Below are 8,084 nucleotides of genomic sequence, written 5' to 3' on the forward strand. Positions count from 1 at the left end.
AATCAGACATTAGTGAGACCCAAGGTACAATTTTTCCTGAGGCAAATTTCTCTCCAGCTGTGAGCTTGTGAAATCCAATATGTTATGTGTTTCCAAAATACAATAGTGAGACAAGCATAGAATAGACACTCATTCCAAAAGGGAGAAATAGTCAAGAAAAAAAGAGGGGTAATGGGTCCCAACTAAACCCAAATCCAAACAAGGTAAATAATATTAAAACTTTAAGCTTGAGAATAATTTTTGACTCCATGACACACTGGGGTGGCGGTTGGGTCCCAAGGCTTCAGGGGACCCGACCTCCATGTCTTTGCCGGGTGCGGCCCATGCTGTGGCTCTCACAGGTTGGAGTTCAGTGCCTGTGGCTCTCTCGAGCTAGAATTGCACCTTGGTGATTCCACAGGTCTGGACCGTTGGGGGCAGCCCAGCCCTACAGTTCTTTTGGGCATTACCCGAGCGGAACTGTGAGGTGGCTCCACTATTATGACTCCACTAGGCATTACCCTCTCTGGGTGACTCTGCCCCTGTGGCAGTTCTCTCTGTGGGCACTGCACTCCAGCCGGGGCGACAGAGACTGTCCCAAAAAAATAGAAAAGACAATAGATCTGGACAGACATCTCATCAAAGAAGATATACAGACGGCAAAGAAGCATATGAAAAGGTGCTCAACATAATATGTCATTGGAGAATTACAAATTTACACAACATGAGATACCACTACAAACCTATTAGAATGGTGAAAATCCAAAACACTGACAACAGTAAATGCTGGGGAGGATGTGGCACAACAGGAGCTCTCATTCACTGCTGATAGGAATGCAAAATGGCACAGCCACTTAAGAAGGCAGCTTGGCAGTTTCTTACAAGACTAAGCATACTCTTACCACACAATCCAGCAATCACGCTCCTGGGTATTTACCCAAATGAGTTAAAAATGTATGTCCACACAAAAACCTGCACACAGATATTCATAGCAGCTTTATTCATCATTGCCCAAACTGGAAGCAATGAAGATGTCCTTCAGTCAGTGTATGCACAAGTAAATTGCAAAAAAAGCAAAAAACAAATAATAACACCTAAATAAAAGGTATTCAGGTCAGAAAGGAAGATGTAAACCTGTATTGATTAACAGATGACATGGCTGTGTATATAAAACAAAAAAAAATCCTAAGAATCTACACAACACTTGGGATTAATAAATGGATTTAGCAAGGTCAGGGACACAAGTTTTAAATACAAAAATAAATTATACTTTATATAAAACCAGCAAATAATTTAAAATACAATTACAAACAATTTTATTTATTATAACACTAAAACAAAGCATAAAATATCTAAATTGTATGGCTGGGTGCGGTGACTCTTGTGTGTTATCCCAGCACTTTGGGAGGCCAAAGCGGGCGGACTGCTTGCACTCAGGAGTTCAAGACCAGCCTGGGCAACATGGTGAGCCCCATCTCTACTAAAAATACAAAAAAACTTGGCTGGGCATGGTGGTACATGCCTGCGGTCCCAGCTACTCTGGAGGCTGAGGTGGGAGGATCACTTGAAAGCAGGAGGGGTAGGGGGGACAGTGGTGGAGGTTGCAGTGAGCCAAGAGCCGAGATCGCACCACTGCACTCTAGCCTGGGTGACAGAGCGAGACCCTGTCTCCAAAAAAAAAAAAAAAATCTAAATTTTAGTGGAGCTTAACATCTGGATGGAATCAGAGAAAGAGACATGGCCCAGCAGGCAAGTTGGTCAGTTGAAAACAATGCAGTTTTGGAATAGCAAAAACCTGAGGGTCCCACAGGGCACTCTTGGGAGTGCTAATTAATTATTTACAAGAGTCAAAGGATCTTATGGAACACACCCAAAGGATCTTGGAGGATGCTAAGCAGATGTGGGGCACTTTAACAGTCATGTCAATGGGGCATACAGTACTAGCAGAATGTTTAGAAAAACTATTCATTTCCAAGAAAGACTGTCCTTCTATTTAGCCCTCAACTAAACTCACTTGGTGAATCAAATTAAAAATCCAACAGAAGGGCTCTAAAAAGTCTTTACAGAAAGCAGTTTTCTAGCCTCTCTCACAGTTCAACAAGACCAGAGATGGTCAGAGGCCCCACAAGCCAAATCATTAGCACCTAGTAACTATTATTACCACTAAACATGTCCCTGGAACTGAGAAATACCCTGTGACAAACAAAAAGATATTTCTTAAATGTAAAACTGTTTCTCCTTTACAAATATGTATATATACACTTACTCGGACTAATGAAATGAAAAGAACAAAAAGATACGAAACGGATACATAAAGAAAGGGATAAGTTTATCAGCAGGAAGAGCTTTAGTGAATAAGATAACTGAAAATTAAATGTAGATTATTTGGTGGCCAAAGAAAAAGAGGATACGGGATGTTTTTCTTTTTTTTTTTTACTTTCCATATATTACTGTATTTAATCTTCACAATGGCTCTAAAAGTAGGTACTGTTAATATCCCCATTTAACAAGTGAGGAAACTGAGACTTAGAGATATTGTTTCCCTAGGTCACTGTCTGGTTAACTGTGAAAAATAAGGGATTTTGGTATTGCTGAGTGTTGCCTACATGAGTAGGGGGAATCGTGGTGTTGTGCCATTTGGGGGCGGTTTGGTTTTGATTCACTAAGCAGGAAGATGTTAGTGAAGTTTAGGGGCAGAAGGTGATGTGTTTAGAGCAGTGTTTTAGGACAATTAGCCAGCTCTATCCACAATGTATTGAAGCAGGAAGATTGGTGTTCTGAAGACCAGCTAGGAAGGTATTATGTGGTTCAGAGGAGAGGAGATGAGTATTTGAATTGGGTGGTGGCAGGAGGTCTGGGAATGAGGAGATAGATGCAAGAGGCTGTCAAAGGAAGAGGGCATGGTCTCTGAATGAATACCAAAGTGAAAGAAGGATGAAGGACTCAAAAACTGATTTCAGGATTTCAGAGTTGAGCAATGAAGGAATTATGAGGCCTTCAGCAGAAATGGAAAGTGAGCAGGTGGAGCTTGTTTTGTTGGAAGAGGAGTAGAGTAGGTGCCTTGAGCTTTAGTAGAGAATCTCTGGGTGGACTTATAGAACAGACTGGCAAGAGGTCAGTTTTAGGGGCAGAGATTTGGGCAACACCTGCAAAGTGGTGATAGTTATAATCTTGGAAGTGTGTGCTTCCAGGCTGGGCTCCTAAAGCTGTGGGGTTCAACCTTGAACCATCCCTTGGGGCTTGGCTTGCTCATCCCATCCCTCTATCTCAGGCCTGTCAGCTAGTCCAGGTTTAAACCTAGTATGGGATAGAAAATAGCATCCTTCCTCAAGACGCTTTTCTGATATCTTCTACAAGGTTGTCAAAATAACTACACAAATCTAAAATTATTATGAGAAAATGGTGTCCCCTGAAGTTGTGCAGTATGCACAACGAGCACCAGCCAGTTGATCTTGACTTACAGAAGTAGGTAAAATCGATTTTTAAGCGATATTTAGGTATTCTCATGTAAATATTTAAAATATTATTATTACAAATACCAAAGTTTGAATATTTTTTGAAAATGTTATAAATTTAATTCAAGTTCCAAAGGAACACTTTTGATAAAATGTGTTTTTTAAATAATTAATATTATTTTCAGGCTGGGCATGGTGGCTCATGCCTGTAATCCCAGCATTTTCAAAAGCCAAGATGAGAGGATCACTTGAGGCCAGGAAATCAAGACCAGCGTGGGCAACATAGGGAGACCCTGTCTCTACAAAAAAAATTAAATATGTAAAATGTTAAAAAGAAAATGGGATTAATGTTCCCCAGTACCCATAAAATGGAAACAGGAATAATTGGTGTGGCGATGCTGATACTCTTGTGTTAGGAATAAGTACATGAGCATCCTTAAGAAGGGATGGAGGTTTAGAGGAAAAAGTGGACTAGGCAGGCTTGGAGAGCAGTAATGACTTGGCCAACCTATATGGAATTGAGTTCTATATTTGGGATCCCTGGGATAATAGCTGCCCCTCAGGCTTTTGGGCCAACACATAAAATCTCACTTCCCTGTCACCCATCATTCTGACAGCCTTGTTGTCAGTCACCCCTTCCAGTCCAAGAGAACTCCTTTTAAAACAGGTAAGTGATTTTTTTATTGCTGTGAGTAAAATTTCAGTCTAGATAGGAAAGGCCCTATCTAGACTAGATGTTATGGGACCTAAAGTAGGTGGCTGAAAATATTAGTATTATTGTCTAGAGCTGGGTAGACAGAGTTGGAGAGACTAAAGCATTGTGGGTTAAAGCCACTTGTACTGGCTCATCTGTGCATATTCCTTGCAAACTTCACATTCAGTGATGTCACGTTGATATCTTGAAAATGACCTTGGTGGGAGTACATACACTGCCAAAACTGGCAAACACTACAATGCTGGGTTTTAATTGATTGGCTGATCCTTGTGTGTGTATTTTCGCTGGGTTACCAGCACACCACCAAACCACAGTCATAAATATGGGCTATGCCAGTAAAATGGAAAATGCTGTCTGGGATGGCAGAATGAGACTCTGGGCATGGGGACCCTTTTTACCTCTCAATGTGCCAAGGAGCCCTGGGCCTGGAGCCCCTCCAAAGAAGGTTCTACATTGGCTCTGATCCTGACTACTGTAAATATCCAAGGTATCAAAGGGACTTCTTTATGGCTACCCTGCCCTGATACTTCACACTCATCCAATATTTTGTCATTTGGTTGTTTTGTTAAATATTTTGAGGAATCGCACTGTGCTGTGATATACTGAGATCTGGAAAATCACAAAGAAATAATATAAATCTCAGACCTCAGAAAGTCTTAAATCAGTTAGGGGAAACATTGCCAGGTAATCTAACATACTCCTATTCCTGAGATAGGTCCTCTGATAATTAGACTTTTGTGAAATCAGAGAGAAGAAGTGATTTTTGAGGTGAACGTTCTCACAGGCACATTGCCGACACATTGGAGAGATGATTTTTTAAAATACCCTGAATAAGGGTAATTCTCTCGGGAACACAAAAAAGGGCAGTGGAAATTAATTTTCTGAGATGCTGAAGATACCTGGAATGAGACAGGAGAACATTCACGAGGCATTTGAGAAGTTGTCTAGATTAGGTTGAGTAGACAAGCAACTACTCAGGTACCCACAATCTCACCCGTAGGCCAGACCCCAGTCACTGAGCTCTTTAACCTCTCTTCTTTGCCTTCCAGAAGAAAAATCCTCCTTGCTCTCTACGTACCAAATGGCCATCCTTAGCTTAGCAGGTCCTCTTCAGGCTTCTCTTTTCTACTTAAGGTTTACATTGCTTCATTTGATCTTCTTTTCTGGCTGTTACTTTGTCAGCACAGTGGTGCACACACATGGCCATCAACCTCCAATGGCATTTTCATATCTATTTTGATTGATTCCACCTCCTTCAGAGAGGTGAATTTCTTCAGGGTATTATATATTTTCATAGGGCTGGTGTAGTTGCTGTCCACAGCAGGCACATCCTAAGGAGCCTGTACTGGGCTCTTGTCACATAATTTTAATTTTGAAACAGTTTCAGCCATTACCTAGAGGGTACTGCAGGAACAAAAATAGGAGTAAATCTTCCTACTCTGGAAACTGAACTTAGAGATGGGGAGAATGGAACCTAAGAGGCACGGAAAGAATGATTATATGTACTTACTATGTGCTAGATTCTCAGTCAGGCACTGAATAAATACAGACATGCTAAAAGTTGTTTATCTGTTATACTTCATTATTTCCTGGATCCCTGAACTTCTGCACCATGCTCATCTCCTGAGAATAGAGAAGGGAATTACATAATGGTAAAGGGTTCAATTCAACGTGAAGACCTAACTATCCTAAATATATACGCACTCAACACAGGAGCACCCCGTTCATAATGCAAGTTCTTAGAAACCTACAAAGAGACTTAGAATCACACACAAAAATTGTGGGAGACTTCAACACTCCACTGACAGTATTAGACAGATCATCAAGGCAGAAAAATAGCAAAGATATTCAGGACCTAAACTCAATATTGGACCAAATAGTTCTAATAGATCTTTTTATTATTTATTTTTGAGACACAGCCTGCCTCTGTTGCCCAGGCTGGAGTGCAGTGGCATGATCTCAACTCACTGCAAACTCCGCCTCCCAGGCTCAAGCGATTCTCGTGCCTCAGCCTCCCAATCAGCTGGGCTTACAGGCGTGTGCCACCACACCCAGCTAATTTCTGTATTTTTAGTAGAGATGGGGTTTCGCCATGTTAGCCAGGCTGGTCTTGACCTCCTGGCATCAAGTGATCCACCCGTCTCAGCCTCCCAAAGCACTGGGATAACAGACATAAGCCACTGTGTCCAGGTGGATCTGGTAGACCTTAAGAGAAGATAGGCAGCCCCCTCCGGAGCCACCGCCGAGCCAGCTGCCACCACCTCAGAGAATATGATGGCTGTGCCACACATGTACGCCGATCTTGGCAAATCTGCCAGGGATGTCTTCACCAAGGGCTATGGATTTGGCTTAATAAAGCTTGATTTGAAAACCAAATCCGAGAATGGACTGGAATTTACAAACTCAGGCTCAGCCAACACTGAGACCACTGAAGTGATGGGCAGTCTGGAAACCAAGTACAGATGGACTGAGTACACCCTGACGTTTACAGAGAAATGAAGCACCGACAATATACTAAGCACCAAGATTACTGTGGAAGATCAGCTTCCATGTGGACTGAAGCTGACCTTCGATTCATCCTTCTCACCTATCACTGGGGGAAACAATGTTAAAATCAAGATAGGGTACAAGCGAGAGCACATTAACCTGGGCTGGGACATGAATTTCGACATTGCTGGGCCTTCCATCCGGGGTGCTCTGGCGCTGGGTTACCAGAGCTGGCTGGCCGGGTACCAAATGAATTTTGAGACTGCAAAGTCCCGAGTGACCCAGAGCAACTTTGTAGTTGGCTACAAGACTGATGAATTCCAGCTTCACACTAATGTGAATGACGGGACAGAGTTGGGCAGCTCCATTTACCAAAAGGTGAGCAAGAAGTTGGAGACCGCTGTCAATCTCACCTGGACTGCAGGAAACAGTAACACGCGCTTCGGAAAGCAGCCAAGTATCAGATTGACCCTGACGCCTGCTTATGGGTTAAAGTGAACAACTCCAGCCTGACAGATTTAGGATACACTCAGACCCTAAAGCAAGTTATCAAACTGACACTGTCAGCTCTTCTGGATGGCAAGAACGTCAATGCTGGTGACCACAAGCTTGGTCTAAGACTGGAATTTCAAGCATAAATGAATACTGTACGATTGTTTAATTTTAAACTATTTTGCAGTACCTTCAGAATTTAGTGTATCTTTTAGTGTTGTATGTCTGGGTTGCAAGTATTGCTAAATATGTTAGACCTCCAGGTTAAAGGTGATTCAGCTTTAAGATGTTACCCTGTCAGAGGTGCAGAAGAAACTCATGTCCAAAACAAACCCTTTCAGTGGTAGATCTGGGGGCAAATTGGTGGCCCCTTTGAGATGCCAGGTTTCATTTTTATCTAGAAATGGCTTCTAGTGGAAGCTGATAATATGTAGGCACTTTGTAAATTTATATAGAGTAAATGAATGAAATAGTGATTTCCTGAAAATCGAACCTTGGTTTCCTAACCCTAATTGATGAGAGGCTCGCTGCTTGATGGTGTGTATAAGCTCACCTGAATGGGACTTTTTGAGACAGATCTTCATGACCTGTTCCCATTCCAAGAACAGGTCATCATCACCATTTTTACACCAGAAGGTCTGCAGGGTGTGGTCACTGTTTCTTTTGTGCCATTTTGGGGTGGAGAGGGTGGATGTGATGAAGCCAATAATTCAGGACTTATTCCTTCTTGTGTTGTATTTTTTGCCCTGGCACCAGAGTGTGAAATAGCTTCCAGGAGTTTCAGCTATAAGCTTGGAAGTGTCTGTGTGATTGTAATCACATGGTGACAACACTCAGAATCTACATTGGACTTCTGTTGTATTCTCACCACTCAATTTGTCTTTTAGCAGTTTAATGGGTACATTTTAGAGTCTTCCATTTTGTGTGGAATTAGATCCTCCCCTTGAAATGCTGTA

General features: G+C 42.1%; 1 pseudogene; it reads left to right on the forward strand.

Annotated features, from left to right (window-relative positions):
• The first annotated feature begins 6,423 nt into the window (after positions 1 to 6,423).
• LOC103247968 (non-selective voltage-gated ion channel VDAC1 pseudogene) lies at positions 6,424 to 7,309 on the forward strand (annotated as a pseudogene).
• Positions 7,310 to 8,084: the final 775 nt, after the last annotated feature.

The sequence above is a fragment of the Chlorocebus sabaeus genome, chromosome 1 (assembly GCF_047675955.1).
Source record: "Chlorocebus sabaeus isolate Y175 chromosome 1, mChlSab1.0.hap1, whole genome shotgun sequence".
NCBI lineage: Eukaryota > Metazoa > Chordata > Mammalia > Primates > Cercopithecidae > Chlorocebus > Chlorocebus sabaeus.